Raw genomic sequence first — 16,146 nt, forward strand, 5'->3', positions numbered from 1 at the left:
CTCAAGGACTAAAAGTTATGAATAACGAATAAAGCAAATGTTTTATCATGTGCATGCCTGTGAAAATAAATTGGCTCAAACTACTTATCGATGAGATTAAGCTTGTTGGAGCCTAATTCTGAAATATATTGAATACAATAATATAATCTCTTTGTAAAAAAAATAACTTCAAACAGACAGATTCCAACAAGTGAAGGTCAGAGATAGCACTTGGTTGAATTGCTGTAAATCTGGGAATAGAGACAGAGACCCCGAGGCATAATTACTTATGCCTTATATAATTATATTACCAGTTATTTAAATTCAGAGTACAGTGGTTAGTTTACAATAAGTACTATAAAAAGATGTTACAGTAAATGTTAGTTAACAAAGCATTACACTTGGGCACCATAACACCTTTTACTTTTTTCTCCTCACACACATTTCAAACTCTAGATTTAAATAGTCATAACCCATGTGAACAATAAAAATCTATCAGGACTTTGGTAACAACACATCCTTTTTCATTTGTAAAGCAAGACCATGCAGTAAGAAGTATAAGAATTACCCACGGTCCTTGCTAAATCTACAGATACCTGAATTTCTGTGTGGGAATTCTGAAATCCAGTAGAACTCTTCTGAGGCCAATTGATGTAAACTTTAACTGATGTTCAGATATTTCTGATGAAGATGATCTTGGAACATATTTTCTATGTCCCTGCTTTATAAAACACTGGCTGGCTCATGAAATATTAACCTACATGGCTGTCTCTTTGGTATTTCTGTTTCTTTGGCAGGCTTTTAATGTTGTCTTCATCTTCGCTGTGAAACTTTCATGTAATAGCCAATTTTTCCAATTAAACACAATTCAACTCACATTTAAATCACATACACCATTTATCACAGCTGCTAAACCTGCTGGCTAAATAACTTTCACACTCCAGTTTAGAACTGTTTCCTTCCAATGATGAATTAAGAGGTGTCTATAAAGCAGATCATCTACTCATTAAAGCTTTCTGAGTGTTTAGAATCCAACTGCTTCAGGTACTGAGGATGAAAAACGAAATTGCTGACAAAAGTAGCAGAAAGAAATAACTAGTGGACAGGTCAGACAGAGATGCAGTCTATCAAAGAAAGTGGGTACCAGAAACATTGATTCGAATACCTTTCTAGTGTAGGAGTTTGTTTTGTCAGACTGGCTTACATTAACAATAGACATACAAAATAACAGTGCACTAACAAATGGACCCAATAGCAGTAACAAATTACCACTTCCACCTCAATACCATGTCTGAGAAAAAAAAAAATGTGTGCCTGTGTGGCACTCCCTTATGCACCACATGTGAATTTATCAACACTTTCAATTTCAAGACCAGTACGTGAAGAGGGTAATAAGATAGGACGGCATTTTACAAATAAAACTAGGTTATTCAAATCCCCAAGAATTCAGTGAGGGAACTAGAATGCAAATTTACAAATGTGCCATGAGAACTATAATGAACAAAGTGACCCAAGAGTGCGCTCTTTTCAGTAAAACGAATCTACATGGGAAATAAAATTAATCAGAGCAAGGAGAGTTCATTAGTTGAATGAACCTGATAGTTAATGACATCAGGCTTTGATAGCCTGAGGCACTCATGGGGACTCCTGGGGAGCACTGACACATTATTCTTCTCAGATTTTCCTTCCTTCATGTTATGGCTAGGAAGTCCTTAGGAAGGTTGATACCATTGATCAACTTAGCTTTCTTTCATATCAGTTCCATTCAAGTCATTTGTTCCCGATGATAGTCTCCAATCACTGTGATCAGAGGGACTTTTTTGTTTCAAAGGTTCTCAAGGATAAACTCAGAGATGATCTCACTGAATGAGTTATTCTATCAACTGACTAATCTACATTATTTATTGATCCTTACTGATATGGTTCTCAGGCTTTAAAATACTTTCACATTTTAAGTCTCTTACTTGTCCTGATGTTCTTAATACACAAAAAACTAGAATGAAGTATTAGGTACCATACTCCTTAGCAAAAATAACTTAAAATAATACTTTTGGATGGAGATATGTAGATTGAGATTGTATATTATAGAAGGCAAGGAGCTGAATGTCCTTTAATTGTCATTACACTGTAAGCATCCACCTTTTTCTTAATGGGATGATTGATAATAGTTTGTAAAATATGCTTAGTGATATGTAAAAAAATATTCTTCTATAAAAAACACTCAAAATAACAGAGAACACAGCTGATATCTTTGAAACAGCTTAAAACATACAGTGCAAGTATACTAGTATCTATATTTATTTCCCTTATTTTCTCATTTATATTTTTAAGTAGTTTCATCTTGATAAAAATTGTGATGCTAGTACAAAAATCTGTAAATTTATTCTTCTAAAATATCCTTATAGTGATCTTCTTATGTAGTTATTTATGGTCTATTGTTGAATTTTTTGTAGAATGTTCAACTTGAGTTTGTCAAACAATTTTCTCATTTTCAAGTGGGATTATAGGTATTTCAGAAAAAGGATGTAGAAGTGAAGTATTTATACACATCACATCAAGGGTAGGAAACTTATTCATACTGCTGAGCTTGATCATTTTGTCAGGAAAATGTATAATTCCACTAATGTCATGCTTTTCCTGTGCATTTTACTTCTTCTCTTGTCTTTGGAAGCAAGCATAGTTGGTACTATAGCATGAAGGGCAGGAAGACGTGGGTTGTCGGTTTCCATCTCTTAAAGAGTTGTATAACTCAAACTAAATAAACTACTTGGAAATTTTCTAATGAGATATACATTCCCTTCATTCATTTGAATATTTGCTCAAACACTTATGGTACTCTAGATATTTTGTTGGTTTTTTTGTTTTTTTTTTTTTTTTTTCCGTGCTGTGTTGTACTCTAATAATCTGCTTCATTTTGTTGATCAAATTGTTCTCTAGCTTCAGCTACTAGGAGCTGTTTTGTATTTTCTTCTGTTTTGTATTTTCTTCTGTTTTGTATTTTCTATTTTCACGAGTTACCATCATTGCATTTATAAAACTTCTGTAGTTTGAAATGTTCTTCATTAGGTATCTGAGTTGTTCCCTAACTTACAAGCTCCCTGGCTAGTCTCACCTTCATAAAAGATGAACAGGCATGTTGCTATAAAGTTTTTATCTGCTATAATAAAGGGAAATAACATTGTACCATATACTTCATAATAAAGCTTTAACAAATGACTTAGTTTAAACTTCCCTAAGCAAAGAAGGAAACTGCTGGAGAAATGCAGTTCCTTTAAAAACACCAACTGATAAGGTTGTAGAAAATTGAATCTTTTGTGTGATGTAGAACAACTGGAGCCATTCCATGGACAAGACTTTGAACCTGTTTCAAAATTATGGGTCCTGAGTTTGTTTTTGCAGCTTCCAGCACAGGTGTCACTCATATATTTTCAGAACATAATTTAACATACAACATTTTTCGGGGAGTAAGCATTTTGTTGTCCATGCTCTTGTGACCCTCATCACTCAAGCACCCTTAGAAGCTGCAGAATAGAGTTTTGATCTCCATTGTTATCTGGGCGAGTGTTCCCCTCGGGAATGACAGTGTGGCTTAGAGACAAGATAGTATTATTCTGTCTCCAAACATGGCTACGTCTGTGGGATAATACACTTCAACTCAGGCCTACTTTATGCATCTTCATTTGTGGTAAATTGGAGAAACTTGAGCTTAGAAAAAGGATAGAATTAGAATTTTTTATATAATATCATATGTTTCATATAGAAAAAAGTTATTTATATTACCGACCTCAAAATTAATATTAAGAAAAATAGCTTTTCATCTTATGTATGGAGAATATTGTTGCTCATGGATCTAGACACAAATTCCTAACTGTTTTTCCTAATTCCAGAAAGTACCTTCAATGTCTCATTCTTTCATCTGTAAAACCCTTTTAGGCCTTACAAGAATAATAGAAAATAATGTAAATTGTCTAACAAGATTTCTAGTAGTTCAAATTCAATACGTGGTAGTTGTTATAAATACCAGTCAACAAAATTTCAGTACTATTGTAAGTGTTATGAAACATCAGACTATTTCTTCTGTTTTCACAGTGCAGCATAGAGCATTGCTGGTCATAAACACATGCAAAGCATGGTACCTGTTTCTCTGTACCAAAAGCACATTGTGTAGAGGGAAAAGTTGACCCTCAATTTTCTCCAATTGCAATATGGGAGGCCTATAAGCAGAGTTAGTGTGGGTGATGTTAAGGTGATACAGGATTGGACAGTGGAGAGGTAGGTAGGGAAAAAGGCAGGAAAACAGAAAAGGTGGAGATTAAGAGAAGATTCAGGAGGAATCAAGATGGAGCTGAAGAAGGGCGGTCTAGACCTAAGTGGTCTTAATTGGTGGTAGGTAGATAAAAATATTTTTATGGGTATCTATAGGTCATTTTAGATCATATAGGGTAGTTTGTATCTTTGTCCATTGGATGTAAGCTTATTGTATAAATGGTTTGTGGATTGAGAATTTAATATATAAACCTGATTGATAAACTACCAGGCTTTAGAGTCATGTTTGTGCGCAGAGGTAGAGGAAAGGAAGACGCCAGGGTGGTCATATTGACACCTGACAGAAAGAACAGGGCAGGTGAAGAGAACAAGCTGGGAAGAAACCCATATGGAGAGGGCAGCTTGCAGACCACGAGACAAAGTCTGTTTGCTCAGCTCCACACTAGAGCAGCATCCATGGAGTGAGACCACAGGGACCGATAAGAGTTTTAGCCACATTTTCAAAATTTACTACAAGTCAGTTCTTATGGTTTTATCAGAACAGTCCCACAAGTCTGTCCCCTGCTTTAGATGCCACTCAGACCTCCCTTTTTAACCTGTGCTTCTGATCAATTGGCAACATGTTTTTATGCCCTCCTCTTCCTGAACCACAAACTTGCTACAGCAGCTTATAAAAATTAGAGAAACACTTATCATTACCATTCTTTAGATAATCACAAAGCATAAAATGGAGGAGTGTGGAGTAACGTGAAAGTGTGAGGAAAGGAAACTCCCAAGACCTGTCCTGCTCGTCAAGCTCTTTGTGCAATCAGTAACACGATGTTCTCTCAGCTCTTGGTTGGGAATTTATTTGCAGGACTTTTGTCCCCGCCCACCAAAACAAGTAATAATTAATTCAGCTTCAAACACCATTTCTTTTCCCAGAAGATACTGATGAAGATGAGAATTCCATTAGTCTATACACAGGGTCTGCTGAGCAATCCCCCTATGTTTAAAACATGTCATCTCATCAGAACAGAAAATGCTGCTGGCACTAGGAAAATGGTAAGGGACTAGGGCCACTTCTTCAGTCTCAGATTTTAGAGACCAAATATTAGAATGAAAGATAAACAGAGTTCTCCCTAGCCACCAAATTCAAAGTCTACCTGTGATTGTGAGCAGAGACCAAATATATTTCTCATAATGCCACAATGTCACCACACTCCCTCACAAATGCCGACTGTGGAGTGTCTCTGAGAAACATTTTCACTGAGATACATTAGCTGAAAAGAGCTCAGTGGAGGAGTATAAAAAGGGATGATCACAGAGTAAAGTTACCTTGAAATGAACATTTTTACAAATGTATCCCGTTGGCAATATAACTGTGTAGTATACACTTAAAATTTTCAGGGAGGTAACTTTTTTAACTTCTATCATGCTAACGCTTCTAGGATGTTTACTAATCTCTGACCTCCAATTGATTAAGCATAAATTACATCAAAAAGTTATTGTTTTTCTCTGGTATTAACTTCAAAGAATTATTATGTATTTTCTTACACCAAAATTTGACTCTTTCATAATGCTTATTAAATATGATATATTCATTTTGATAAAATACTATTTTTATATAGTTTATATTTAGAGACAATTTAAAGTTTTGAAGAGAAAAGCAAACCAAAGAGTAATTTATCTCTTAAACTATTTCTCTAACTTTAGAATGTTATGAATTTCAGGGAAACTATCTCTGAGATAAAAAATTGCATTGATAATATTTGGGGGAAAATAGGGGCTTTGGGAAACAATATCTATTAATAAACATAAGCCAACATTATTTGCTCCTGGAATAAATGTAAAAACCACAAATGGCTCTATAGCACTAAGTAACTATAATCTGAAGTCATTCTTTTTCATGTTGTAGAGTCTCATAAAATATGTTACCAATAGAATCATCATTTATATATTTTAAATTGGTTATTTTATTAGTCATGGTTCTGTTCTCTTGAATAATGGAACTTATAGAATGAATGTACATGTATAGATGGATAGACAGGTAGATAAAAAGATAGACAGACTGACAGAAAGATAGATAGATAGATAGATAGATAGATAGATAGATAGATAGATAGATATAGAGGTAGTCAGGGAAGAGAAAGGTGAGGATTATATAAAGTTTTATATATTATTATATAACTATGTATTATAAATATAACTTCAAATGGCTGTAGTCTAGCTAATTCATCAATGGCTGGCTCTGAATGGAGAGTCCACAAATCCAGTAGTTGGCCAGTCCAGGAGGCTGGATGTCTTACTTGGTTTTCTACATACGTGAGAATCCCAAAGAAGTTGCTTCAACTTGGACAAGCAGCCAAAGCAAAAGCTTTCCTCTTCTACTTCCTTATATAGGTTTCTAGCAGAGGTAGCCCACATTAAACTATGTCTTCCTACGTTCTGGATTAGAAGTATATCTACCTACTTCTAGTTAAGCAAAACTCCCTCACAGGTGTGTCCTCTGCTTTGGGACTTTAGTTAATTACAGCTGTCGTCAAGTTGACAACCAAGAAAACCCACATGACTGTTCTTCCTGAAGTCCTGAGTTCAAATCCCAGCAACCACATGGTGGCTCACAACCATCTCTAATGAGATCTGATGTCCTCTTCTAGAGTGTCTGAAGATAGCTATGGAGTACTTATATATAACAAATAAAGAAATCTTTTAAAAAAAAAGAACACACAAAAACATGTTAAAAAATCATGTTAGTTCATCACTGATCATTCCCATAGCATGTAAGGTGTTTTGTTCAAAGAAATAAAAATGTGACTGCTATTACTGAGCAGATTAGTGAAGTGTGGGGCAGCTGTTGGATACAACCATCAGTTCTCAGAATCCCTGACCTTGTCTCCTCATTCTCCCGTGGGACTGCTGATAAAATCATGGTCTGGGTTTCTAGTGTTCCAAAGCTTCTAATAACCTTCTCAGTGCCAAGACTCATGGTTCTCCAGTTTGTCGCTTTGATTACTTTCACTCTGTCTGCTCTCCCTTCAAACAACCCTGCCTAACTAACCTTGAGAAAAGCAATTACGTCCTCACTATTGATTAGGATGGATCCATATTTAATTATGTGTAGCATGTTCCACTGTCAAACTTCCAGCCTGGTTTACCAGTGCCTACCCAGTTTTATTGCTATAAACAGTATAAGCCATTTGGTTAATGATCTTCCTCACAAATGTTGAATTTTTTCCAAGATCCAGTATTTTATAAAGAATCTTGTCGTTTCTTAAGGTCATGGCTAGACTGATCATGAAGTCGGCATTGAGGAATGCTTCTTCCACGCAAAAAGGATTATTATTAAGCAGAGTAGGCATGTTTTGCAGCCTCCCAGAGTGACTCATACTTTGCACTAAGTAAAATCCTGAGATCAGAGTTCTTGAAGTTCAAATAATAGTCAGAAGCAATTGCACAGTGACTGATTGCTAAATTGTGAATGCAGTTGGTCTATTCAGAAGAAAACTGCTTCCTGAAAACCACCTTTTGTAAGAAAATGCTATGTCTGCCAATGCTTTCCACAACTGAAATGCAATTTCAGTTTTCATTAGTTCTAGAATTTTAGTTCTCAATGTTCTTACTCTCTTTAAATGTCAGTTTCTTTTAAGCTTGTTATGAACTATTAAGCTAAAATGATTTAGCCACAATTAACAAACAAAATGTTCAAATAGAACAAAATGTCATGATTTTACAGAGTTCCCATGATACAACAGGTGCCAGATAACTCTGCCAAATAATGACAATTCATTAAATTTATAATAAATAATAAGTAAGGAAATTACACAAAATACTGTGTGGGGTAAGTAATATATAGCTGATTATAACACATAGGATAATGAACTCATCTGTGATGTTTATGAACCTGAATGCATATGTAAAATTATTTAAATCTATTAAACCATTATTATTTGGGTTATAAAAACTAGAAAAGAAAAAAAAATGCCAAATAATATGTAAAACTTTAAGAACAATAGCATGTTTCAGTAGTATATTCCATAAATAGAGAATATTATGACATGGAAAAGCTGAATATTCCAATGACAATATCATTTGAAGTTTAATTACGTTCAAGAACCTCTTCAAAGTTAGGTTATACTTAAGTTATTTTAATGGGTCAAATCATAACAGAGATTATATCTAAGAATATTTTACTTTTTCTGAGAGTTATTCATAAAGTATTAGATCACCGTACATCTGATCATACACTGGAACTTTCACTTTTGTGAGTGGCCATAACGTTTCATTTCCAAATCAAAAGAATTAAGTATGGCAACATTTCAAATAATTGCTTGATTTAGAAAAATCAGAGCTTTGTGGTAGACACAAGTTTCTTTGCAAATACCCTACCTGTTTCCATCTTACCAATATCCGTGTTAACCAGAAGGCTCTGCTGGCCATGTTTACCACAACAGATTCAGTGAAATGATGCTCTCTCACTGAGCAAGTTCAAGTTTTGAAATCACAAGGATGCCCATTACCATCTTCACTATCAAGTCCTGGAACTGCAAGCTTTGTATGACTCTCTTCTGATCATTAGATATTCTAGTCATCTTTCTAGGTCCTTTTGGTGCTAAATATTCAGTATTCATAGTGATGGGTTTCACACAGAAAACTGAAGTATATCACACGTATTTGACCATAACCACATCCTCCATCTGTTCCCTATAATTACTAGTCCTCTTCTGTACCCCCTTAAGTCATATATATCTCACATATGGTTTTCTGGATCCAAAATAAGAGAAAAACTTTTAATACCTCAGTTTCTGTGTATAGTTCATTATACTTAAAAAGATCATCTCTATTTATGACCATTTTCTTGCTAATATGATTACTATAACTACATTTCGGTTTACAAACAAAAAAGTTCCATACACACGCACATACATCTTATACTATATGTATATATATATATATATATATATATATATATATATATATATATATATATATATATATATATTGTATTAAGAGATGAATAAAGAAAATGAAGAATATATATATATATATATATATATACACGCACGCACACACACACACACACACACATATATCTTCATTTGTCTGTTAATATATACATAGACTCATTTCATAGTATGGCTACTGTATGTAGTGTGGTAATACTCATGGACAGAGAAGTGTTTCTTGTCTCTGAGACCTCCAGATACCCTGTAGTATAGCAAGACATGGAAGAGTTCTATTTTCAGTGATTTGTGGAATTTTATTTTGATTTCTATCGTAGGTAGACTAATTTTTATTTTCACTACTAGTGCATAAAGGTTCGTATTCTTGAAAATATTTGTTATAGCCTGTCTTTCAATTGCTTGTTTGCTTGTTTTGTTGGTTAGGCTTTTGTTTGTTTGTGGTTGTTTTGTTTTGTTTTGTTTTGTTTTTGAAATGTTTTCTCTGCATATTGCTTGCTGTCCTTTAACTTGGTCTGTAGACCAGGTCTCAAACTAAGAGAGTTTTTTATTCTGCACCCTCTTCTGAGTGCTAGGAATACAGGCCTGCTTCACTACCACCAAACAATAATTTATTATTTTTAATGATAGCTGTTCTAACTAGAGTTGAAATCAAATTTCAGTGTGGTTTTAACTTATCTTTTCTTGATGGCTAAAGATGTTAAATACTATTAGTAAATTTATTAATAATCTAAACTTCAACTTTCAAAAACTTAATGTCAATATATTGAACTTTAGGAGTTTTTAGTACTAATATTCACATCAGATAAATAAATTTTTCTCCCATTCTGTAGGTCATATTTTTGATAAATTATATTTTTGCTATGCAGAGTTTCTTACAGTCGTGTAACCTCATTTTTTCAATTCTTGGTTTTTATTTTCTGGGATCTTGCACTCCTTTATAGGACATATACCTTGAAGGACATTTCCTAAGAATTTAGAACTTCAGTAGAACATTATTTGGGATTTACTTCAAATTTATTTATACAGGGTTAGAAATGGGATATTGTTTCATTCTTCTACATGTGGATCTTATTTTCCCAGAACTAAACACTGAAAGGCTATCTTTTACTGGATTCTAAAAGGAGTATGAAAGAATTCAAAATATTGAATTGATAAAAATATTCTAATTATATGATGAACTAATAATGCATTAGAAATATTGGGTTAAATGAAGTGTATGATTAGAATTAAGAAAGAAGAAAGTCTATTTTTTCTTCAATGCATATTTTTACTTTCACTGTAAAAATATGACTCTAGCCATTTGAATTGATACACGGGTCTTATTTTTTTTTGCGCTGCATTGATCTTTGTGTATATTTTATTTATTTATTATTTTATAGGTTGAAGTTTTCTCTAGACAAAATGTGTTTATTTTTGTCAGTACTTGATTTTTTTAAGGTTTAATAGTTTTAGTTGACAACTTACTAGTTTCAATGAGCATAAAGTACATATAAAACAAAACCTAACATGGAAATAGTCAAAGTTTTCTTGGTGCATAAAGATTAAGAGTATCACTTAGAACTGAAACTATAATATCTCCGATATTGATCATTTTTAAAGGATTTTTGGAATGTTCTGACATCTTTTATGTTCAAGTCATATGAATTTTAGGAATTTTATTTCTGTTTTGAAAAGAATATCATTAGAACTTTGATTGGACTTCATTAATTATATAGATCCCTTAAAGTAATAATGGACATTTAAATTGTTTTCATTCTCCTGACCAACATGGTAGATTGACAACTTCTCATTTTGTTTTACTTTCCTATTTTAATGTTTAACAGTTTTCATTGTTGGGAGTCTTTACTTGGTAAAATTTATTTGTAAGAATTTTGTATGTTGTGATAACATTTGATCATTGCTTTATCATTGCTATTTCTGTATATTATAATTAATATATCTTGTCTTCGAGTCCTAATGTTCCATCTAACACTTTATCCTGCCTGTAAATGAATCTTAAAGATTAATAATAAATAAATAAATAAATAAATAAATAAGTGTTTCTTGGTCTCTCTTCTTTTTGAGCAGACTAAAACTAAGAATAGAAGTAGGGAAATATAACCACAAAATCAAAAATAATTGGAATGGAAGAACAATAAGGGGATGATAATAAAAGTCTAGTTCAAGGTAGAATGAGAAATGAAAGGGGATCAAATTCAATATATTAATACTATCCATGCACCTGGGAGCCTAAAACAGGGACATCTCCAGCCATGGTGCACCCCATGTGTTTTGAGTCTATCTCAAAACAAGGAGAGACAGGGATAGGGGAGAAAGAGAGAAGAGAAAGGATACACCAGTGCAGACCAGGTAGACTCCAAAACTAAAATAGGTACCATATTTTATCCTTACTCAATGTAGCCCCAAAACTAAGAGTATATTATTTCTCTGTTCTCCTTCACTAGAGCATAAACCACAGTTTAATCCTGACACCTTCCTGTGTGTGGTCACAGATACTGTCTCTATCCCCTTTCTGCCTATTCGGCTTGATATCTTTTAATGAAAACAAAACCATTAGGGTATCATGTTTCCTGTATTGATCTTCTTGTCTTCTGACCTGCAACCAGAAGGAGGCCTTTATGTTTTAAGCATGGAGTACTTAAACAACTCATGTTCTTTAGGCACTAGGTTCTGGAAGAGATTGCAGAATGATTGGCGCTCTTTGACTTTCTGACAGGGTCTGCAATCACCCAGGAATCTAAGCACACAGGTCAAAGATCATCTCAGTTGGCTTAGCCTTTGTCCATAAATATTAGGAATTATTTTTACTAGTTTAATTGAGCTTTGACTATCCCCCTTAAAGAAGGTGAAATAATTTTCTGTACCAGAGCCGTGGATTGCATAAGAAGAAGGTATGCTTATTCAACTCTCTCCTTACTGACTGCAGATGTACTGTGGTCAGCTGCCTCAAACACCCTTTACCAAAGCTTTCAAACATGATTGACTGTACTATCCCACTGTGAGTCAAAATAAACACTTTCTCAGTTAAGTTACTTTCATATATATTATATATTTATATGTACAAATCAAATATTTTTTAAAAGTTCAAAGATGGTGGGCCTTTACTTGGTGTTGCACAGGATTACTACAATTCACAGAAACTGGCCTTTGTAACTATGATACCTTGATTCTTCTAGTATTCTTATGAATACAATTAATTTTATAATAGTTGTATTGTTTAGGCATCAAATTCCTAAAAGAAGAATCCAATTGGCTGACCTTTATCTTTGCTGAATATTCCATAGAAATGTAAGAGGGGATATTTAAACCATTCCAGCTACAGACATAGAGCTGGCTTTCTGGATAACCTGTGTCTATCCAATACGGATTCCATTTCAAACTTTAATTTCCTCAACATTTTTTAAGTATTAATATAACACTTAAACACTTGTGTGTGTGTGTGTGTGTGTGTGTGTGTGTGTGTGTGTGTGTGTGTGGTTTTCAAGGGATCAAATAAACTTAGGCATAGCATGTTTTAAACTTATTTTTATCTCACAATTTTCCTAGCCTTTTCACCTCAGGTTATTAATTTCAATTTTATAAAACATATATACGTTGATTTCAGTCTTTAAGTATAGAATTTCTGTTGAACACAGATTTACATAATTTATTTTCTTTAAGCTCTGAAATTTTTGTATAAATTCTTCATTTAAGAATTCTTTAAATACTTTTATCTGTTGAGACCTGTTTTGTGACTAATTATATGGTCAGTTTTGGAGAAGGTACTATGAGGTGCTGCAAAGAAGGTACAATTTTTTAAGGTAAAATGTTCTGTATGTATCTGTTAAATACATTTGGCTCATAATTGAATTCTGCTTTACTGCATCTCATTACTTTGGACAGTTAAATCATCTCATTCTTTGAAATACCATTTTGATGTAATACCTGGCTTTTCATGTTGTCTAGTTTTTACCTTTTCATGTTAAAGTACATGATATAACATTAGTAAAACAAACTTCAATTTTACAAAGTAGACTCATTCTTTCTCTTCTCCCTTATTCACAATGTAATTGTTAAGACTTCAACACTTAACACACAAATCATCCATTCAGTTTTAACAAATAGTCTTTGTATAAATTCTGCATACTAGGGAGTTATAAGCATAGGAAATAAAAAACTGAACAAGAAAAAGCACTGGTTCCTAGAGAGTTTATTTTCCTCTGTGTAGGGAAGCTAATACATAGAGAAGAAGCATTTACCTGATGCAATTTTAAGTAGTGGTAATTCATAAGGTGGTTACACCAGACTCTCAAAGCAAATTTCATTCGATTAGAGGTCAGAAAGAAAGGAGGCAGAGAGATGTGCTGATAGCTGAAAGAGAGAATTTATCTAGAGATAACCACACATGTCAATGTCTGGTAAAAGCAAACACTGTGTTGATCAGCAAGAGAACCACTGAGGTTGAACCAGCATATGATGAAGGTTGGGGAATACTGTTAAGAGAGCTGTAGAACACTGCCCTTGGCAGAAACCTTGGAGTTTATTTCAAGTATGATAGACTATTGAGGATTTTATAAATGACAGTGGCATTTTCTGATTTATGATTAAATATCACTCAGAATAACCAAGGAAACATCTCTATATGATGCAAAAGTAGAGGCAGGGTGGTCACTTAGAAGAATCACTAATGTGTAGGCAGCAAATGATGTTAGCATTCAAATTATCTCTGTTCTCATGATTGGTGGAGATTTTGAATTGAGTGTGTGGTTTAAAAAATAACACTGTTGGAGTGGATGCTATTACTGAATATGTATAAGAAGTATATATTTGCTCAGAGGGCATAGAGGGGGGACAGGCAGGCAGGAGGGAAAATAATATAACTCTATTTTAATTTAAAAATATTAAAACATATCTTTTTAATGAACATGCAGAGCAACACCAAGAAGCCCTTTCAGAAACATGAGACATATGAGATTTCCAGCAGGAACTAAAGAAGACATTTGGTAATTAATTGAGACCCTTGGTTTAGGGCAAAAGAAAACCGACTACGGTGATGGATGCATAGAAACCTAAAAGTAGGGATGATAATTTGAAGCAACTACATCAAAATCAGATCCAAGCACAAAGGAATGAAGTAAAGATCTAAAGGACCTAGAAAAGAACCAGATGAGTGGCTATGAAAAATGGGGACGAGACGCATCATTGCTTTACAGTGGGTGGTCATTTTTCTCACAGGAGACCGGGGTCCGGGTTGAGAATTGACAATTTGGCAAACTGAAGATGTTGGGTAAAAAAAAAAAAAAGGTTTGGAAATTCCAGCTCCATAGCTGAGCTGGGTTGGGAAAGAGCAATAGTGATCATATTAATATCTGTAAAACTCTCCCTTCCCTGCTCTCAAGAACTTCTTGCTATCAATACACAATCAAACTGAGCAACTCTTTGGTACATGCAGAACAGACTAAAATTCTGCACCCTGAATTGTCAAATATTAGTCTATAAATTATAAAAAGTCATCTATTAAAATTTCAAACCATTGTCAACACCTGTCTAGGATTCACTTGACATGTGTCACTTTGGACCACCATCCCAGAAGATTTTAGTGTATCTGTCTCTCTGAAGGGCTGACGTTTGGCCACCTTCTACACCTGCTTTGAGCTTTGTCTGTTGTGTTTACCTCCATATTTTTAGAAAGCTATTATGTATCCTTCAAAACTCTAGGGTTATTTCCTGTGGCAAACTGTTCCTGTGCTCAGGAAATAATACCTGATTATTAAAGAGAATATGTACAAGTAGCTTCCATATGCTTTTTTCTTCTAGCAAAGCAAATGCCACAAGGTTGCAAACTAAGTTCCATTTACATATATCATGTTAGTAAACCTTCCCAATTGCCCTTAACAATTTTTACAAAAGGATAGATTCATGATTTTAAGTGAAGCGAATTCTAAATAATTTTAAGCATCTGTCAGTGTGTCCAGTGTCAAATGGGAATGCCCTGAGGTATGCAAATGATCACAGCAGCATCTGGTAACGTTGGTGTCATGGGTGAGCCCAGCGACAGCCCCTTTGATATTGACCTAGGTTTCAAATGGATTTTCTCTATTGTCACTTATCACTAAGAGAGCTAGTTCTGTTCACTACCCATGCTTGTATCCTGAAGTTTTCTAACCTTGAAGTAGTTAGAAAGGAGGAAATTAACTAACTTACATTAGCTTTGCTTACACTGAAGCGAATGTCTTTCTTCTCCTTGGCTTCTTTGTGTTGTTATCTTTTAGATCAAAACTTCAAAGAAAACATCTGATGGATCAACCAGTCATTTACTGGGGGTGAATGTTTGCTTGCCACCAACTTTTCTACCCAGAGGATCCTTTCATTACCATTCTATCTGTATCTTTGATGTGTTGAGTTCATGCACAGAGAGAAAATTACAGTGTGGTCCTTGCTCAAAAATATATTCCATCCTATCCTAGCATTGTAGAAAAAGTAAAACATTCCTGCAGTGGGAGCATTCAGGGTATGCTTAAACAGAAGTCCCAGAAGCAGAAATTAATAAATAAGATGCTTGAGTCTGAATCATTGAACATTTCAGTTGCTGGGCATCTGGATGGACCAGAACAATTTTACAAGGAAGACTGCAAACTAAGTACCAACCGCAACACATAGATTCTAAGTCTCTGTTACATGACAATAAATAAGAATAAAGGGGAATCAGAGTATAACGGCCCATGCAGTTAATAAAAATTTAGGATCTGGTAATACGTAGGTCTAATTTCATTTTTGTTTGTGAGATGAAGGGAATAGCAGCAGAGTTCACCTTGCACTTGTATTGAGATGGTACAAGATGACATATGTGTCCCAGCAGTCTTTCTCTCGTATTAGTTTTACAAGCAGCAACTATTAGAGTTATAATTATTACCCGGCTTGGATGGCTATAAATTACACCTGCTGCTATAGGCCTCCATGACATTCACAAGGCCACCAT

Source organism: Micromys minutus (genome assembly GCF_963924665.1).
Source record: "Micromys minutus genome assembly, chromosome: 4".
Classification (NCBI taxonomy): domain Eukaryota; kingdom Metazoa; phylum Chordata; class Mammalia; order Rodentia; family Muridae; genus Micromys; species Micromys minutus.